Source organism: Aptenodytes patagonicus, chromosome 6 (assembly GCF_965638725.1).
Source record: "Aptenodytes patagonicus chromosome 6, bAptPat1.pri.cur, whole genome shotgun sequence".
Taxonomy (NCBI): domain Eukaryota; kingdom Metazoa; phylum Chordata; class Aves; order Sphenisciformes; family Spheniscidae; genus Aptenodytes; species Aptenodytes patagonicus.
Genome location: NC_134954.1, coordinates 75078659 through 75096141, shown reverse-complemented (window position 1 = coordinate 75096141; position 17483 = coordinate 75078659). Strand labels below are relative to the sequence as shown.

The 17483-nt window shown below is 43.2% G+C and overlaps 1 protein-coding gene and 1 long non-coding RNA gene across 4 annotated transcripts in view; one reads left to right on the top strand and one right to left on the bottom strand.

Annotated features, from left to right (window-relative positions):
* Window positions 1-4472, bottom strand: part of GALNT13 (polypeptide N-acetylgalactosaminyltransferase 13) — a 160368-nt gene extending 155896 nt beyond the window's left edge. Inside the window, exon 1 of one of the 2 annotated variants that reach the window (XM_076343217.1) lies at window positions 4430-4472. The gene's annotated coding sequence lies outside the window, so the exon portion shown is untranslated. Of the gene's footprint in view, window positions 1-4134; window positions 4220-4429 lie in introns of those variants that run through there. The other variant, XM_076343218.1, reaches the window with a different exon arrangement.
* A 217-nt stretch (window positions 4473-4689) lies between these two features.
* On the top strand, window positions 4690-16962 carry LOC143162572 (uncharacterized). 2 transcript variants are annotated; one of them, XR_012995724.1, is made up of 6 exons: window positions 4690-4758; window positions 5554-5661; window positions 6789-6870; window positions 9703-9985; window positions 10876-11023; window positions 16106-16962. It is a non-coding gene; the product is annotated as an uncharacterized LOC143162572 (long non-coding RNA). The 2 variants fall into 2 exon arrangements; XR_012995725.1 differs by lacking the exons at window positions 10876-11023; window positions 16106-16962 and having other exon boundaries at window positions 9703-10283.
* The last annotated feature ends 521 nt before the right edge of the window (window positions 16963-17483 follow it).

The window sequence follows — 17483 nt, the reverse complement described above, 5'->3', positions numbered from 1 at the left end:
TAATATATACTATACTCTCCAAAAACCATGAATCATCATTTAATACCATAAGCAGTTTATTAACTCATGTACAGCTATCTGAAGAACTTATAATGCTAGGACTGTCAATCTCAGATCAATACAGGAAGCTCTTTCACATTCAGTAAGAAGAAAAAAAAAAAAGGGGGGGGGAAAAAAAATCAGGTATCTCTAGTCAGAGCTATCCAGTGTTTTGTGTTTTAAGAATTGGTTTCTCTCCCTCTCTCCTTTCCTGAAATAGGCTGCTTGACATTTAAAAATAGACTTATTCTTCATTTTAAAATGCATTTCCGTGACTCAGAAATTAAAGTGGAAAAGACTTTTTAATTCATCTAACCAAACTTGTTTGTAATAAAAGTCTACCCTTTATTTTGTGTTGCTTTGTTCAGACTAGAGTCAGGCAATGACTAGCACCAGTTTCTCTCAGAATCGATACCTCAAAGCACCACATCCCTAATATCCAGACAAGAAAAGCTTTCTGTGTTCAGAGCCACCTCACTGTATGCCACTTAGCTTGCAAATTATGTCAAATTTGTGAAGAATTTACCTGGGCTTACTCCCTTCTTTAAAGTCCATACCTTCAGATACTAACCTTGTACTAAACAGGCTGTTTCCACAAATGTGTTGGCACAAAGCACTAAAAACGTAAAGCCAACTAAAGAAAAAAAAAAAAAAAAGACCCTAAAAGAATATGGGCATAAACTCAATACCCAAATATCAGAAGACAATCCCAGGTGCTATAATGTATTGGAAGCTCACAGAAGAAATGCAAAGTCCTCCTCTCATTTCTTTTTCCGCGTTCTTCCCCCAAAGCACAGCCCATCTAATAACAGATACAAACAAATCAGAGGACTTTGGTCACGAACCTCACAGGTTTCTCCTTGCCTTGACAGTCAGACCTGGTGTCACCCCTCTCTCCAACCTTCACTGACTGCCCCACTGGGTGATAGGCAGGTATCCCCTTGCAAGCTGCTGCACAGCCTCATCACAGCTAATTAGGAGACCAACCTGACTATATTTATTCTGTTTTCAGATGGTGGGTGCTCGCCCACATACCAGTGAAATTAAAAAGTAACAAGTACTTGAGTGGTATTGACGACTTGACAGATACCACCCAGGACCAGTTTTCTAGCTCTTCGAACAAGAACAAAATGCTGGAGCAAGTCAGGCAGTGACACAACGACCAGGGGAAAAGCTACGGGACAAGTATCCGCAGAAGAACACAGCCCTAGCAGCTGCAGCCACGTACCAGAGGATTTCCCCACGAACCTTTGACAAATGTGCGGCTCGCCAGCACAGACGTCAGGCATCCCACGGAGACACAGGACCAGCTGCCCAGCCACGCCAACACACTCATTATCAACATTAGACTAACACTGAAAAATAACTACACGCTCACGTTGCACCAATCCCGCTGATCAAACAGACGAAGATATTTGTGTGTGAAGATAATCCTACAAACCCAAAACTTTAAACAGCTGGAACCAGAGCATCACCGAAGAAATAACCACTGCCTTCCATAAGACAGTCTCCTCCACGAGTCCTCTTTGTAAGAGCGACTCCTGCATCGCCAAAAAGGGCAGTGACCTTCTGGATGCGCGCCCGTCTGCATGCAGGTCAAGGCCATGGCATAAGCCTGCGCTCAGCACCGTGCAGTCCTAGCGCAGAAGAGTCGGAGCACAGCGCTCGTCAGTAGTCGCCGACTCAAACCTGAAGACAGTCGAGCAAATGGCGACAGTAGGGCATTCCTGCTGACGTGAGCTGGGAGGACATACCCACCAAGGAACGCCTGTGGCTGCATCAATGGAAAACATGTATTTCACCTATTTTGTGAAGAGGAGGCCCTGTTGATTCTTTTTTCTACTTACCAAGGCCAAAGGAACTCATTTATAATGCTGGGAAATCAGAACTCCCTCACTTCTTCCAATCCAACAGAAGTGTCTTGAAAAAAGCGAAGTTTGTGAATACTAAAAAGGCCATTTTTAACAACCAGTAAGTTGTCACATCATGCTTAGTCTAACTTAAAACTGATCATCACAAAAGTAGTAGAATATGCATTGTCCAATCTTTTTTTTTTTAAACTCACCTCAAAGGTTTTGAAAAAACAAGGTTTGTTAAAAGTACACAGATCTCACTATATTGGATTAAAAAAAAAAAAAAAAACCAACACACAACACCCCACACACAAAACTGTATTTTCCCCTTGTTCATAGAAGTGATATACGGCCTAATGGAACTCAATTCTCCCATATTTTCAGGAAAAGTATTCTCTTGAATTCACCTGCTAATGTACAAAACCCACTAGAATTGTGTCTTACATAGAAAAATATTACAAGATTTCCTAGTTTCTTATTTCCAAGCAATTCTGCTTTTATTCTTTGGCCTTTTCTGTCATCTGACAGTGGGGTTAGGTAGTTCTCTACGGTATTTTGCCTCAACCCAAAACAACTGCACTTAACGTTACAAGGAAGGCAACGCAACCCGATTCTGCACATTCCCAAATATAAACTGGTCATAAGCTTTTGCTATGGCTGATAAGGAATGTTTTTACAACTTATTTTCCCCTAGGAATAGGGTTCTTGGGGGTACGGATGGTGGGAACAAGCATGTCACCTCTCTCCTTCGTGAACGTTCAGGAAGAAGCATAGCTTTTTCTGGGGTAGGGGGGAGGCAGGTGTTAACAGACATAAATCCCAGAACCGTGAAGGCTGACGTCCTCCCGTTCTGTCTTCATTTGTGCCCGAAAGGCACAGGTGGTTACACTTGTGTTTTCTTAAAGCTCATCTGCAGTCAAACGAGACTGTGAGTCTGGCTTCCCACCCTATTTTACCAGCATCAGCATCTCCTGATAGCGCACGCTCACCTTCGGGAACTTGCAAACGCTAATCACCCGTGTATGAACACAGAGATAGGACGATACAGCACATTTTGTTTCTCAGAATACTGCTTCAGTGAAGAAATCACTTTCAAACCTCAAAAAATTCATCCCAGGGGAATCCAAATTCACGCCATATTATACACTCGCAGTTTAATGCCATCCAAACCCACTTTTTATAAACAACAACAAAAAAAAACCCTGAAGTGTTTGTAGTTACAGGCCCGTCTAAAAAAATTATCAAAAGATAAAGTACCACTTTTCAAGTTACACCAAATTTTTTAACTGGCCTCATTAGCCTTAGCACCTTTGCATGGTTTTACTGATGAACGCAGAACATCAAGATCACCGGTAATCAGATGTGCCATCGACCAAGGGCACAACAGAGGAAAACTAAAAAAGGACTACTTGAAAAACCATACAAGCTTTAAGGCCTCATTTCTCTCCTCAAAGTCCAGCAGCCAACAACCGGTTAAAATGATCTTTGCCTCTTGCTTTCCTCTGCATAATTCTAAGCATGTCTTAATCTCTCGTTAATCTTTCTTTCTCTTACTATTTCCAGTCACCCAGGAGCACCCAAATATTCAGCCCATTCTCATTTTGCAACAAAGAAGAAATAATGGCAGCTCTAGCAGTTATTTTTTTCTTTACTATTTCAGATCGCTAAAATCTCTTACCAAAAACTGTAAAATAAACTTTATTTTCTGTTAGCTCGGAAGAAGTTTTTACCCGATTCTTGGGAAAACAGCTGGCATCCTAACTTTACAACGTTCTGCAGAAAAACCCCTGCCTTCCACACAGCTGTGCCAGATCTCCTTTACGCCGGGTTTCGCGCGAATGCGAACGGCCAAAACGAACACCAGCGGCTAGCGAAATCCCACCGGCGGTCCGCAGCGCCGGCTCGGCGCGCCCTGCTCCGCCGGGAGCGGAGGCACGGCCCCGGGAAAACCGGGAAAGGAACCAGGCTGGCGGGCTTCCCGAGCGCTGGGGAAACCTGCGGCTGAAACCGACAGCCCACAACGTTATTCCGCCTCTACCGTAAACGCGCTCCATCGGTAGTCTTCCAGCGACACTTCGATCATTTCTCGTAACCTCAAAAAGCGGAGACAATTTCCCGAGGGAGAAAACTGCATGCCAGGACTGGGACTGAATCGCAGTTTGCCGTACACCGCTGCCTGCGGCCGGCGCTTCGGGTCAGGCTGATCCCTGCTTGAAAAGCTCTCCGCCGCGCAAAAACGTACCTGGAATCGGGAGGAGAGCCGGCGGCACTGGGATAAGGACAGCTTTACCGGCGAAGCGCTTCGCCCAGCGCGCCGCTCACCCCGCTACCAGCGGCGGCCCGGCAGGACCGGCGGCGCCGGGGAGGGCGGTTCGCCCGCGGACCCGCCGCCAACCCCACACGCGCTGAAAGTTGACAAACGAGCGCGGGGGTGGGGAGGGCGGCCCCCGCTCCTGGCAGGCACCGCGCTCGGGTCGGCGGCGCCGGGACCCGTCCCCGCCCTGCCCGGGGACCCGCCGGCCGCCTCCCCCGCTTACCTGCGGCGGGACGCCGAGCCCCGCGGCGGCGCCCCCGGCCCCGCGCTCAGCAGCGCCGCCGCCCGCCCGGGGCAGAGCGCGGCGCCGCCGCCCTCCTCCTCCTCATGGCCGCCGAGGCGTGGCGCGGCGGGACAGCGGCCCCAGGGCGCGGCCGGGGCTGCGCTGGGCTCGGCTCCGCGCCGCTGCCTCGCCGGGTCGGTGGCCGCGCGTCAGCCGCCGCCTCTCCTCCGGCGCGCCGCCCAATGGCCGCGGGGGCGCGGGCAGCGCCCGGCTCCCGCGATACTTGGGGCTCGGCTCGGCCCGGCCCGGCGGAGCGGGGAGGCGGTGAGGTGGGTGACCCCGCAGCGGGCGCGGAGCCTGCCGCGGGCGGGCGGGCAGGTGCGGGGAGGCGGCTCCTCGCCTTACAAATAGCGGCTGCCGGGAGGGGGGCGGGAGGCGGGAAGGGACGCTGAGGGGAGCGAGCGGTGCCGCCAGGTCCCCGCCGTGAGGCGATCTTGCCGCGGGCGCCCCTCCGCCCCAGCACGCCCCTATTTCGGGTGGGATCCTGGCGAAAATGAACGTCCTCCCTCCCCCGGCGGCGCGCAGGGCAGCGTGCCCGGTCTCTAACCAGCTGCCGTACCCGGGCGGCGGCTCCCCCCCCGCAGGCCGCCGCTGTGGGGGCGGGAGGCGGGAGGGGAGGAGGGCGCCGGTCTCCGCGGCGGGCCCATCCCGGCCCGTCCTCCCGCGGAGGCCGTCGCCTCGCCGGTGCGTCCCCGTTAGCTTGTGCGCGTGGGTAACCTGTTAGTCACGGATGGATGGAAGCGTAGAGAAAACGGTGGAAAACCCACGAGAATTGAAACAGTCCCTCAGTTACGTTATCGTCACGAAAAGCGTTTGTGCTCCGGGTCGGTCACTGGATGTGATGCGGGGGGGCGGATGGCAGAAGGCGATGAAGCCAGGCTGATTTGCCCCGAGACCCAGCGCTGCCCCTTAACTCCGGTGAGCTCTTGGTCGGTTACGAGTCGCCGGCAGCCGTTGAGGGGCGGCTGCCTGCGCCTTGCTGCCAGCCGAAGCCTTAAGCCAAGGTAGCCGAGTCGCCCTTTTGACAGGTTATTACAAGTGACTCTTGGTAATGCTTTCTCCAGTTTCCCACTACCAGGAGGAAGCACACGCACTCCCGTTACGCCAGGATTGCCCAGGCGTCGAGCCGCTCTTACCCACTAGCCCCAGCCCCGGTTGCAGGAGAACCTATAGTAAGTTACGGTTACATGTCAAACGTCAAAATGTTGTATTTCTTCATTAAAAAAAAAAAAAAATCGATTGATCGTTGTTGAAACACGTGCCCCAAAGCGGATGTGTTTCACCGTTCTTCAGGTAAGATGCAGAGGAAGCTTCTGCCACCTCGCCCAAAGAGCCTTTCCACCCTAGCAGAGGAGTGCTCGCATGCGCATGCAATTAGGATGTTTTTTCATATCGTCACCCACAGATCCTAGAGGCCCTAGCGCTTGTACCAAAAGCGGCAGTATGTTTTCAGTGTTGGCTGAAATATTACTACTTTTGTGAGGGAAACCTCACTCATTAGAAAAGGAAAGCAAAACGAAAAAGCTGTCCATCCTGTTTACGTGAACAGCCAGGCAAGGACTGCATAGACCTTAACCTTTTTCTCAATGGGTAGTGGATAAAAGGTCCGGGAAGTTTTGTATTTTGATGCAGCGGGTCAATGTCGGTGCGCTCCTTTCCCCTCTTCCTGTCGGTGTGCGGCCAGGCTTGGCAGCGCCGAAGCAAAGTGAAAAAGTCCAGACTTACAACATTTTATTGTCAGTTGAATAATATCTTTTTTGACACTGAAAACTGACTGCATAAACTAGCTGCTTTGATATAAGGATGAGAAACCTCTTGGCACTTTATATTTCTTGTTCTCCTTACAAAGTAATTAATAAAAGCATTTTTCAGTATGTTCCAAAGTAACATTTAAATAAATGATTTGATGGCCTTTGTTTCTCTTCTCAAAACGTACCGAAAGGTTGCTCAGAATTTTTTAACCTCTCTATAGGGGTATGGAGTCTGTTCAATGTGTATGATATATAGCCTTTAAAGTATTAAATGACTCCTAAGGTAGACTCAATATAAGCAAAGCAGAGAACTTAGTCTAGTGCCAGAGCGCGAGACTGGAAATCCACCGTTACGTGCTTCGCTGAGAATGAGCAAGTCAATTTCTCTGCATTGCAGCTTTTTTATCTCTAACCTCACACGGGCGTTGTAAGCGTTAATTGCTTCCTGTAAAGTATGTTAAGATGCAGAAATGGATGTTGCCTGTATAAGTGCAAAGTATTTTTTCTCTGTTCATTTTTAACCCTAACAGTAGCATGTTTGTTCCCAGTAGGAAAAAGTGAACTCTCATAGTAGAAGAAAGTGACAATCCACAGAGTTTGGCACCCTTAAAACAATACTCTCCCTCAAAGGTAATAAATACAAAAGAAACAGCAAAATTCAGTGACTGCGTTATTCATTCAGTCCTAACGCCGTGCTAGATTCTGGGCAATGCCACCTGTTTGAAAGAGCAGTTTAAAAATACTTCGGAGCAGTTTTGTCTCGTGGAAGGTCTTTTTTTGCCACCTGACTAGTAACTGTGCACTGTCATAGAGCAGAAACGTTCACTCCTCAGTATAGTTTTGCTTTTAGTTCATATAATAGACAACTGCTATCTTTATTCATGAAAATAACAAACCTCCAAATAAATGTTACTAAGATACTTGCTTTCAACAAGCTCCTGACAGTGCAACTGCACAGATCTTTCAACTAGCGTATAAAGGATATTTTCCGTGTCAAATTTTTTTGTACTTCATTTTTCCCTCGTTGTTTAGAACTAGGTCCCTCTGTAATCGCAGTTATTTCCTCTGTGCATACCAAGACTTCTGTCTTTGGCGTTGTCTTTGTCCCAGTGCTAAAGATGTTGACCATTCACAATTCCGGGTGATTTCGGTACGAGCGGTGCACATTAAGCAACGCCGCTTCAGTCATGTCAGTGGTGCTGCAGTAACCTTTCTAGTTTGTCTGCTATTATTTTCTGGTTTTCTTATCCTTTAATATATCGTGGCTGAATGATAACGTAAGGCCGAGGAAAGACTTCTTTCTCCAAACTTACATTATATGGCATTACGTAGTATTAGTGTCCTTTTTAGAATAATGTATTCCTGACAATTTAAGAATGCAAAATAAAGCCACAGAGGTACAAGAATGCATAAAACATGCAAGGGTAGGTATACAAACTTTAAATGTACGGCTTGTGTAACAGTATGGTGTTGCACCGAAGCATCTGTTTTATAACTTACCGTGGGTGGGCCGCATGCCGGTAACCATGATGAACAGAATCCCATTTTTGGGGAAGAAAATCCGTAATACTTAATGTATGATGGTAAAGGGTACGTAAGGGAAGAATGGACATACTTGATTGAATGAAAGGCAGTGATCTGGAGTGGATGCTTGGAAAACAGTATAAGAAATAGTGAAAATATAACATAATTCTTCTCTCAGCAATCTGTGTTTCCAGCAATTAGCAGTGTGGAGTTTCCAGTGTGGGGGCTGCATTCAGACCATCGTATTTAACACCTATTTGTAGATCTTCTATGAATTTCTCTTAAGATCTACTTTAATCTGTTTTGACTTTTGGTTTCAACAACAGCTTGAGCCATAGAGTTCCAAGATTAATTTTTGTATAAAAGTACCTCACCTTCACCACATTAGCTGTATACTGGCTGCTTGATATTCTTACTGGGTGGTCTTCCATTCCTGTTTGCTGATAAATGGTGGACAATGATTTTTAATATACTGTTTTATGACATCTGTGATTCCATGGGCTTCAGTATTCCTTCTCCCTTAGCCTTTACAGGCAGAAGAAAAATCCAGGTCACTTCAGTTTCCCCTATGCGAAAGCCACTCCCCATCTCCACTCCTCCTCATCTTACCCTTTTTTGTGGGTTTTTTTCTACTAGAACTTTTCTTTTTCCCTCCCAGAGAAAATAGGAATATAGAACATCCCTTTGCTTTCCAGATATGTAAGTGGTATCACAGTCAGACTGCTTATCAGTAGCTTGATTGTGTGACCTGCATAAGTTCATGTCTGCTAAGCTTTTACAGGCTGGAATTGAATAGCGCTTAAATAAAACCAGTGCTTTTTCTTGGCAAGTACTTTTAAATATTGTGTTGCATTATTTAAAATGTATCTATCGTTGTGCCAAAAAATGTATTCCTAGCTCTACTGGAATGTCTACCATGACCTCCTAACCAATCTGCCATGCCAGAAGGTAACCTTTTTTTTTCTGGCAGGTGAGGTTGGAGGAAAAAAATTATGTATATTTATTTCCTAGAACAGATCCTTTGACTTGTGTATGATCTTATGCAGAAAGGAAAACAAAGCTGAAGGAAGAAGCCAATTAATTTTCATCTGAATTTTACATCAGGAATTACACAAAATATAAACTCTTTCCTACCACCTAATAGAAATAAAATGGGCTGATAGATAACAGACTGACAGTTATTGCATGTATACTGCCTTTCAGTGTAATTCATTTATTATTTTTTAGGTAATAGCAGCCTATACTGTTCTACTTACTCAATTTTATTGCTTTTGCTATATTACCTTTTCAAATGCAGAACCACAGGTAAACCAAATGTAACTGTTCATCAACCCCATGAAGTATTATTTATAACATTAAAGCAATCACAGCTAATGCATCAGTTAATCCCATACCTCCTCTGATGGAGCCTTCCTGTACGACTACACAGCCTGGTTTTACCATTTGGAAAGAAATTGGATAACCTTTGAGATAAATTTCCCTGCCCTATATGAGAAGGTTGAAATACCCTTGCATTTAAATACTTTATGCCCTGTACTGCCTTTACGTCTTGAACACAAATCTTGGAGCTTTTTTAAAGCAGGGTATGACACTTGGTCCACTCATCTGATATAGTAGGTGTGTGTAATGATAAATTACATACATTTGGCAGTAGTTCAGTTACGTCAGACTTTCGTTTCTTCAAGACTCAGACAAATGTCATCTGGGCTTTGTGATTTAATTTCCTTTTTTCTTGCACATCTTAGCAACTGCCTGTGTCTTGCCTTCCTTATTTATAAAGGGTAAACCTTGGGCTGCTTCTTGCTAGTCCCGTCTTTCTAGAATCATTTACCTCTGCTTCTGTTTTCTTAATTAAAGAATAGAATATATTGCTCTGGTAATGGAATTGAAGTAAGAGCATTAGCATTAATACTGCTCCATGTTTTGCTTCTTATTTAGATGCATCGGTCTGCTTCAAACTTAAAAAGATGAGTAAGATCAGTAAAGCTGGAAAACACATAGAACTGAGTCTAAACCTTTACACTGAATTGGAGTCTCTTTCTACAGCTATGGACCCAGAAGGAATCTCAAATCTCAGTGAACTCTCTTTCAGGTCCAGTGAGAAGTCGCTGTTGAACACCCTGAGGACTGTATTTACTCAGTGAACCAACCTGTGTTGGAGATGGGAAAGAGCATTTCTTCTCATGGTTCCTCTGAATGCAATAGCCTGCTGTTTGACTATGTGCGTACTGGAACTGGCAGTCAAATCTCTGCTCAGTACCAGTTAGTGATGGTAAAAATAATATTCCAGAATTGTTTTCAGTTTGAGGGTGAGGATGATCACAAGAACACAGGCACTTTTGGATGCACAGCACTCGTGATGCGAGAAGATATTTGGGAAAATCCTTTTTGCTCTAAATTCAAACCACTTTTATCGAGATGCATCTATATTTGGCATTACCAGAGGATTAATTTGGTCATCAACCTATTTCTTCATGTTTGATAAAATTTCATTTCAGAAATAAAGGATTTATAGCTTACTTTCCCTCAATGCACGTTATCATTTATATAACTGACAGCTTCAGTTGTTAAAAGCAGTACATGAGGTTTTTTCCAATAAAGGGCTCACATCTTTCTGACGTTTATTACAAGTTTATTACTTACTTCCTTCTCAGTGAAGCTCTTTCATTCATTGTGGGAGTGTCTGAAGTACAGATTTTTCATTATCTCTGACTTACCATTCATTTTAGGCCAGAAGTGGTTTCATTTCAACTGGTTGTTAAGAACAGGAAGGGCATGAAAATACATGAAGTCAATTAAGCTAAGAAAACTCATTTGGGATGGAAGGGGAAGGTTAAGGTATGGGGTTTTTCCCAGGTGATATGTCTGCCTTCTCAGAGTAGAGAGAAAGTGGGTTAGTCACTCTTCTGATTTACTTTAGAATAAAAATCACTGCCTAGAAGATTGAGTGAACTGGTTATGTGATACAGAACGTTTTCGCTTCTGTATCACCATCATGGTGATTATATTAAGGCAACAGAGTCCTTAACTGAGTGCTTAACTGAGCAGCATCCTTTGTCCCAGGTAGGTAGTAAATCAAATTGTAAAGGACATTTCTGTATCTGCACACAGATGCTAAAATCGGATTGCATATTCACCCGTGGAGAAAGAGGCCATCCCGTGCCAGCTGGTCGCAGTGCCAGAGAATGGTCCCGGACAAGTTTAATGTACTTATACAGATGAAGCCTTAAGGAGCCTTCCTCCGAGTCCTAAACGCATGGTAAAGATCCTCAAAAATCTGCACACATAACTGCTTCTGTCGGGGGACCACAGTTGCAATCCTAGCCCCTTAGATCACGGAGCTGAGCTAGTTTAACAGTTTTTCCCTTATGCAGGACAGGATCTGGTCCTCTGTCTAGAAATGCATCAAATTTCCATATTTGTAATACTTGCTTTTGTTTCGCGATAATGTTTTAGGTCTCTCATAAAGATCTGCCACCTTGCCAAACCTCAGTAACAATTTTGATCACGTCTACTCTAATCATTTCTCTAGCTTGTTCATAGTAAAACTTACATGATAAATGAAGACATCATTTTAGTAAAACTCAATTTTCTTTGTCAATACGATTTATCTTTCCCCTTCAAATGGTCTTTTTTAAAATTAAAACTTATGCTGCTAGCGTTATCCTATCAATTGTTTTGGGTTTTTTTTCCCCTTAATCTGTGCTTCCAATCTCCATCTGCATGAAGGGCAAATTGTACTTCAAAATCTTACATAGAAACAATGCTTTATGAATATTGGAAGTCATATAGCTTTCTTATTAGAAATAAAAAGTGTCTTGAATTCACACCGTAAAACTGCCTTTGGAATTTCAGCAGATGTTCTCTTGGAAACCTTGGAGGCGTTCATCAGAGAGAGTACTGTCTTTTTGGTCTCAACTCAGAGGAAAAATAATGTTTTACAAACTCAGTTAGAGTTCTCGAAAATAAAACCATTAGAAATGGCAGCCTTGAATAGAAAACATGAAATGATAACAGGAGTTTGATCTAGCTAAGTGTGGGTCCTGCTTGAAACAACTCATAAGCCACAAGAGAAGTAATTCACACAGGGAAAAGGGAGGTTGGCAAACCCAGGCACATCTAAGTTACTCCCTTGACAGTGAATGAGGAAGTTTATCTTCCTTCGAGATGGCAGTGGCTAAATGTAGTTATCTGTATTGTTTTTCTCATTTTTGTTTCACGTGTGGAATTGCATATCTGTAACTCGGAAGTAAAATGAGCATTCTTTTTAAAATAAAGATCACCCTTCCTTTAACGGTCAACCAAATGATATTCTAAATGCACTTGCTGCATACCAAAAAAAAAGGTATCAATAGGCAGATAAATACCACATTATAATTGGGTGGTGTTTCGGGCTGCTGCTGCCTGGGAAGTATTATTTCGTCTGGTCTAGTAGACTTTCTGAGCATCTCTTTTCCATTGGACTTCACACAAAACTCACAGGACATAGTTGCCTGCTGCCTGCTTTCAACCCAGCAGGGCAGTGCATAAATCATTCATCAAGGGTGTGGAAGACCTGTAAATAATTATCAACTCTGCTCAAGGAGGCCTGAATTTATGTGTTTGGTCTCCCAGGTGTGAGCTGCAGGCATACAGTCTGCCGGCGAGCAAGGTCTACGGGGCACTTCAGAGCTGAGCTTTTTCAATTATCCCTGCTTGTACAGCTCCGCACTGTAGGAATTGGTATATTCCCAGCCTCGGGAGGTGGCAAGTTAGCTATCTGCTGCAGGCAGAGGGACACAAAGGTCTAGAAACCCTGCTTTTACATGCTGCTGCTGCATGCAGAGGGTGGCGTGCCGCATTACGAATTTGGTGGGGGTGAGGGTGGCATCCCCCCGTGTCCCTGGACGTGCCAGCAATGGACGGTAATTTCATACCACTTCCAGTGAGCAGGCCTGGGTCCAAGTCCCTGCTTGAAAGGCTATTTAATGGGAGAAAATTAAACATTCATTGGAGGCAGGCTTAGGACCCAACTATCCACAGCATCACCCTACCTTCTTTCTAGCCCAATTAATACTTAATGATTCTGTGCGAAGTGGTATGGCTTTAATAGGGTGGACTGAGAGAAATTTCCTTCCTGCCTCATTAGCCAGCAGTCTCGCAAGCTCTCACGGGACATGGGAGCTGCAGGTTGAAGTTCTCTTAGGCGGAGGAGGAAATTAAATCCAAGTCACCACATCCTGTGTGGGCACCGCAGCCACCGCACCGGGACTACGCCAGAGGCGCCAGCGGCACCTCCTCCCCCTGCCAAAGGCACGCCACCAAATACTTAATGAAACTCACAGCAAGTTCTCCACTGTATCGGGTACAAGCGCGTTAGTATGTGCTAAACATTGTATTCTTAATTTCCAGACTAATATTCATGGAGTGTGATTTGAGAAAACTACAGCAATATTTTAATCAGAATTATTCACCTGAAGTAGCTGTTAGATATTTATGGCATTAATTCAGGCTTAATGGCTTTCTGCCTAGGGAAATCTTTCATTTTAATAACACGTAGATCACATCCAAGGGTGACCTCCTTCATATTTGGAAAACACATATTCTATATACAGTCTTTTTCTGGGGGTTAGTTTTGCTTCTGTCAGTAACTGCTGCCACATTTTAAATGAGATATCACATTTTCATCTGTATAATAGCAGCCAACAATCTTTTTGGCTCAAAAATAAACCGCAAATGTTCTTTCTTACAAATAAATGAACAGTCATTACCCATTGTGGTGTAAACTCCGTGTCTCACAACACATTTGCATTTACTCCATTTAAATGCAGAGGGGTTTGGCCTTGGTACCTACAACAATAACAGAAATATTACTTGTAAAGAAATGAAGTGTACTATAAAAGGAGAAACTAGATTTCCCTTTGTAAGTACTCCTTGCAAATGTTTTCCTGAGGCATTACCCAAATGTCATTCATACTGCTTGCAGAATTTCCCGTGTTAAAAAATGCATTAATTTGGTTTAATTTTGCAAGGCTTTATAGGAATCCATCTGAAACCAGTGCAGTTCATTGAAATCTTTCTTGTGGTGGGAAGATGCCACCCACACCTTGGGAGAGCATCTGCTGTGTTGTAGTCAGCCTCCAAGTAGCGTTCAAACCTGGAAGTGCCTTAATTGCCTCCTTCAGTGCTGCTGTCAAAATTTCGCGCATGACAGAACGTACTAGGTTGCTATCAACCATTAACTTTTTCCTACCTCATTTAAGGTTTGTAACGCCACCAAAAGAAATAGTATATCTTTCTCCTGCGTCTCTGCATACGCTGAAAAGAACAACGTGTTTGTGTGTAGGTTCGCTCATACTGAAGCAGCACGTAGCTAAGAATGAGTTAAATTTCAAGTATAGTGGTGTACTGTGGGTTAAAATAGATCCTGAGTCTGCATAACAAAAGGATTAAAAAAAGTTGAGTTCTGCGACAGTGCTAATTTGTGAACAGCTGCCCAATTCTAAGCTTATTTCTTTCAGACTTCCTAATAGAATTATGAGTGCTGTACTGCTGAAAGGGAAAAACCTTTCTAATTAAGTTCTTACAAAACAGGGTGCATTATTTACAACTAAGAATTGGTTAGTTTCAGACTTTTTCTTCCTATTCATCAATTAATTAAAGTCAGCGAACAGTTTCAACATATTGACGTCATCTGAAATTGTTCTATTTTATGTGAACATAAAGCAGCATATAAATTGTTTACAAACTTCTCCTTATTAGGATTACTTCAGAGAATTTGAAACCACAGATTTAATACTTGCAGTATCCATCGATGTATACCTCGGGTTCGTCTAGCTACTCCCGCTTCCCAATTTACATAGTTAAAATGATACAGAAACAGCATGTAGGGTAGGCGCCGGGCTGTATTCAGCTGGCACCTCTGAACACCAGCAAAAGCTACTGTAATTCTAGGGAATGCATTTGGATAGACGAGAGATGTACCAGTATGGAGTCAAGCCAAACTTTCTGGGTTTATTGGGTTTTGCGGCAAAAGAGGGCTTTGTGAAACGGTGCCACTCATCTGCTCGCTCGCATCCTCCAGTTAGGTTTTCTGCTGCTGGTATCTTACTCTAAAAAACTGAGGCCCTCTGGGGTTTTTATTCCAGTTGTTCCTTCTTTTTAAGATGAATCTTTCTATTTTTCACTGACGTTGCAGAATCTCAAGGTTTCTTTTTTCTTTCCTCTGGTATCAGCCCCATCAATATTTTCCTTCCTGCAGTCATTAGACTCCCACTACAGCCAATTAATCCTGGCCATGTTCTTTTTGTTGATCAGTTCTGATCTGAAAGAATGTTGTTTGCATCTGAACTCAAAATATGATTTCCTACCGCAAAGCTGTAACATTGTTCATTCATTTTTAATGCTTTTTGTCGACTTGTCTTTTTTTGGGGAGACAGCATAGACATTTATACGTGTAGAAGCAAAACAACCCAATCTGATCTCATTACTCTGTGCTTACCAAAATGAAAATGCTAGCAGAGGAAACGCTCTCAAATGTCTCTGAATATGTAAAAGATAATTTAATATTTCATTACCCATAATTTTTGCAAGCCTTTTGCATCATATGCATCCTATTGTCAAATTCCTTCCTCTCTCCCCAGCTGTTCTGTCAATTACAAGAACACTGCACGTTATGACAGAAATTTATGGAGACTACTTCCACAAATACCACTCCTTATTTGATTTTTGAGATTAGCATTTCACACCATGTCCTTATAAACTTACTTTCTCTTTTTTCAGTCTTTGAAGGCTATTGACATTTTCTGTCTTTTTCTCAATACTCCTTTTTTTCATTTTGTAAAGGGAAAATATTAATATGATTTGTGGTACCTCTGATTTCCCTATTTCATATCCCTGAAAAATAATTATCACTTGGAAAATGTATTGATGTGAAAGAAAATTATTCCACTCTTTGAATTTCATTGTGGTGTTTTCTTTCACTGGCCGACTTTTAAAGATTTTGTTTTAGCTTGCACACTGAAGTAGACAAGTCGTTCAAATACACCACCTTAGTTGTACCAAACATCCAAGTTTCTCGCTTCGTCTTCTTTTGTCTTCCAGGTGTATTCTCCCTTATGTCTGCATAGTTTGACAACAGCATCTAAATTTTACTTCTACTATCCTTTTTTTATTCTATGACTGCATGATTTCAACACAAATAAATCCTAATTCGACCTCCGGTTAAACTCATCTTCTAATTGACAGAAGGTCTTCGGGTTGCATAGGTACCTGAGTAAGCTTTTAACACGCTGACTGTGTAGGGATTCTTAACCTCTACGCTCAGGAAATTTGTGATGCTATTCCTTCTTTCTTGTCGCAGGTTTCAGGCATATCACAGGAACCAGGTCAAGAAATGAACAAGATTGAATTTGTGAAGCTGTGGCATTAATCCTCCACTTCCCTCAAGACTTTAAAGATTTTTGTTGAAATTTTAGAGGTCAGCAGGTATGGAGTTAACATTATCAATTTTCTCTTGAGTTAGAAGTACAAAATAAGGTTCTAGCATTATACTCCCGTTCTCGCACAGGAGTGACACTTAGTGTGGTACCATTGCTCTAGATTATTTATATTGTTAAATTCACACATTCTGCAAAAGCTGCTTGATGCTTCATGTTGTTCTGAATAGTATATGTAGGCTATTGATCTTACAGCGATGAAACTGTCGTCAGGAGTTCACTGTAGTTGGTGGCTCTAGCCACGAAGTCTTGCAGAATCCACTTTCCTGGAGAGCTCCTGAAAATCCCTTCAGCGTGGTATCCCTCAGCAAAAACAGTCGAAGCTTGTGGATGTCTAAAATGGTGGGCTGGTGCAAGTTATTAATGAAATAAAAGCCTAATAAAGGACGAACCAGTAGATGTCTGGTAGAAATATGTATAATTTACTCTAAGGTGAAGACATAAGTAGGAACATTCCACTGAGTGAGTATCACCTGAGTAGGACTTTGAAGAGAAAAAAAAGATGCTTCAACATACTGTGTTATCCAAGGAAACCATTTTAATCTGATGTATCTGGTCCTTTACTGGACAGGAGTAAAGAGGTAAAGGAGAATTAAAAATGTGTCTTAAAATGCTAAAGCAGTAATAGTGACTGGTGCATTCTTTTTTCACATTTTATAGATGTTATCGTTAAAAAAGTAACACTTGAATAAAATTATGCAAACATTAACTACAGTGTATGTCTATCAAATGGCTCAATTTCTCCCTCATTTACTGCTTTAACTACAGCAGTACAGTTAATGGTAGTGTTCTGGACAAAGCTGAGGAAACCAGTCATTAACATGATACCCTACTGTGGATTCATAACGTTACAGCTTATCCTGCTTGAGTAATAAATTTGTAAGGCCTCTATTATACAAGAATAATTCAGTCTGCACTAGCCATATCCTTATTTCAGTATTCAAAGAAAGAACAGAGGAAATCGGCGCATCACTTCCCAAGTGACCATATTAATAGACAGCCCATGTGAAGTCTGTTCTTCTTGTAAAATTACTAAAAGCACTTCTTTTGTGGTGTGTCTGTAAGTGCACAATAGAGTGCCTTTCCATTGTGCATCTCCATGCACAAGTCCCGATGGAAATGTGACCATTTTAGCTTGTGGTACAGAGCTGTTTGGAGCTATTGATGCCAACTCAGGAATTTCTGCGTCACGCTCTTGAAAAGTAGCCTTGCAGAAGCCTAGGTTATCCTGAAATCAATAGT